The following is a 2,837-nucleotide window of genomic DNA, read 5'->3' on the forward strand; positions in this document are numbered from 1 at the left end:
ACCGCGTCGGTGCGGGAGGCTTTAGAGTAGAGATAAGAGTAATAGGATTGTAAATGTTAGCAGACTTAGGTTGTAGTGATTAATTTAAATGTAACGAGATAATAGAGAATATCTGATCTTAAAATCCTACCCTATCGCTCAACTCCCGTTTTTGACCTGCCTAAATAATGTTTTTGTTGTTTGCAGCTTTCACGGTAGAGCAGTATTTCGAGCGACCCCTAAGTTAGCTTTAAAAATAAGAGTAAATTGATTAGCGTTTTTTTGTTTCCAGCCTTCCAAGTTGAAGCTTCTGCTGTGTCCAAGAGTTAAACTGGGTGCACTGCGCTACAAGGGGCTGATCACACCACAAGAGAGTTGACGTCAACGAGGTTGTAAAAAAGGCGGAGGAAGGAAACCGTATTATGGATGGAACCGAGGGCGATGCTCGGTGCAGGAAAAGGCGAGTAGAACTCTGTCTTCTTCACAAACGAGAAGGCCTCAGGAAAGGCCTCTCGTGGATAAGGGGTAGCAAAGCTATGAGAGGAGGGTGGATGAGTTGATGTTGAGGTGGATGAGGAGGCCAAGGAGGATGCAGACGACGGCCAAGTGTAGTTGCTAGAGATGGAGATGCTGTTGGAATTTTTAAGCAGAGTTGCGTATCGCTGTCGTGCCAAATGTAGAGTGGAGTTCGTGTATTATTTCCCCCCTGTTTATACGACTTCCACTAGCTGGTTCCGAGGGGCTCTTACCCTTCCCCATGCGTGTGCCCGAGAAAGGGCCATAAATGAGGAGGATTGAGAGGTAAGATGATGTGCGGTGAAGCAATAAGGATTGAGAGGTAAGATGATGTGCGGTGAAGCAATAAGAGGTAAACCTGGAGGCTGGAGCATGCTCTGTGAGACCATTGGGACAGGTAAGCAACTAGGCCAACTAGATGCAACAGAGGGCTGTGAGGGATACTCGTTCCACTGCAGGAGTAAGCCCACCAATACGAGAACAAGCAGCGAGGAAGTACACCACCAGTTGCTGCTCTCTGCTTGCGATTGCTTCCAATCGAGGAGTCGTGGAAGGAGCTTCTTATGCAGTGTATTCATATCAGAGTGCCTTCACGAGATGTTGAATGTGCAGGCGCTGGGCAACAGAGATTAACCTCCAGTGATGACGAGAGCGAGAGAGTAGGACCCCTGACGACTTCTCCATAGATGTTAACCACCGCCCCAGCTAGCTGCCCGGAGGACCGCGCGTCGGCGTGCGTGCGGTCCTTGCTGCAATTATTTCCCTAAAAAAAAATGTGTCTCAGTTTAATATTGATCTATTACATACTGGTTCGCTTTTATAAAATACTACTAATAATACTTTAAAGATGCCAGATTCCCTCAACTCGTATCATGTACTCTGCGTATGTAATCCCCCTCGTCCTTTGTATGCAGGTTGCATGCCCATCCTCCTCAGACTGTGCATGCACCTCTTGCCCTTCTCTTTGCCATCCTCCTCAGCTTTTATAGAGGCTACACTTCCCCTAAGCCCTAGGTCTTCCTCCTCACAACACACACACACACACACACACACACAGGGTCGTAAAACCTCTTGCAAACTATTCAAGCTATACTCAACCACCTTAACCTAGATTGCGTATAGCTATGCCAGAATTTACAACTTCATGATCACGGGAAAAAACACACACACAAAGAACCTACTATGTAGTCTCCGAGAGAGAGAGAGAGAGAGAGAGAGAGAGAGAGAGAGATGTGGGTTAGCATGCAAACAAGCGTCGTTTGCAACTGAGAGACAAGGTTGAAGGTCGTCCACTCAACAACGCTACTATTTTCCGAGCGTCGTTTGCAACCGAGAGACAAGGTTAAAGGTCGTCCACTCAACAACGCTACTATTTTTCGAGCTCTGATTTGCTTTGTAAATTTTATTTTTTTTAAAGGTATGTGGCATACTCTTAAACAAATTCAATACATAGGAATATTCTCCTTCCCTTTGCCCACCTTCTTCCATTCCCCCTAATCTTTTTGCTTCCTCCCACTTCTCCTACTCTTGTTGTCGTACAGGCTCCATGTCTCTCCTATCGCACAATCTTGCAAGGCTTTGTGGCACAAAATCCTTGCTTTTGGGGGGGGCGGGGGGGAGAGAGAGAGAGAGAGAGAGAGAGAGAGAGAGAGAGAGAGAGAGATGTGTTAATTGCATCAATTGTAGTGATGAACACACGTGCAAGCAAGCAAGTGAGCAAGAATAAGAGAGAGATAGAGCATCTCCAACGTAGTTATATGTATAGCAAGGGATCAATATAGGCAATATTGGTTGCCTACGAAAAGAACAATTACCATGCACACCAGTAGTTGCACAACGAGAGAGAGAGAGAGAGAGAGAGAGAGAGAGAGAGAGAGAGAGAGAGAGAGAGAAACTATACACCACCTCTTTGTCTTGCTTACCTCACATTGACCTTGCTCCTTTGGAGTGATAAAAGCATCATCAACAGATTCACAGTTTTAAGGATTTGTTTAAAATTGTAGCGACATACTGTGTCGTTTTCAATTTCAAAAATGCCAGGTGAGGGCAAGAACAAAAGGAGAAACTCCATCCCAAAATAGAGAAAAACAGTGTAAAAAATGGAAAAAATAACGTAATGCTTTGAAATTTCCTCTTGGCAAGTTCAAGAAAAGGAATTTTGTATGTTTGGAAGAATAGTATTTTTTTATTACTCCATTGGACCACACAACTGCTATTGGACCGCCGATCCTTGCTGTAAGTTTCCCGGTTTTCTTAAAGGCAAGTTCAAAATGTAACGATTAAAAAACATTGGACCCGTGAGCAATTTTGTCAAGTTTTGGGAAAAAAAAAGTTCAGCATTG

At 44.6% G+C, this 2,837-nt stretch overlaps 1 pseudogene; it reads right to left on the reverse strand.

Annotated features, from left to right (window-relative positions):
• Positions 1-338: 338 nt before the first annotated feature.
• Positions 339-2,566, reverse strand: LOC147431546 (uncharacterized; annotated as a pseudogene).
• Between the last annotated feature and the right edge of the window lie 271 nt (positions 2,567-2,837).

The sequence above is a fragment of the Adiantum capillus-veneris genome, chromosome 21, assembly GCF_014529385.1.
Source record: "Adiantum capillus-veneris isolate H3 chromosome 21, ASM1452938v2, whole genome shotgun sequence".
In the NCBI taxonomy this organism is placed as follows: Eukaryota; Viridiplantae; Streptophyta; class Polypodiopsida; order Polypodiales; family Pteridaceae; genus Adiantum; species Adiantum capillus-veneris.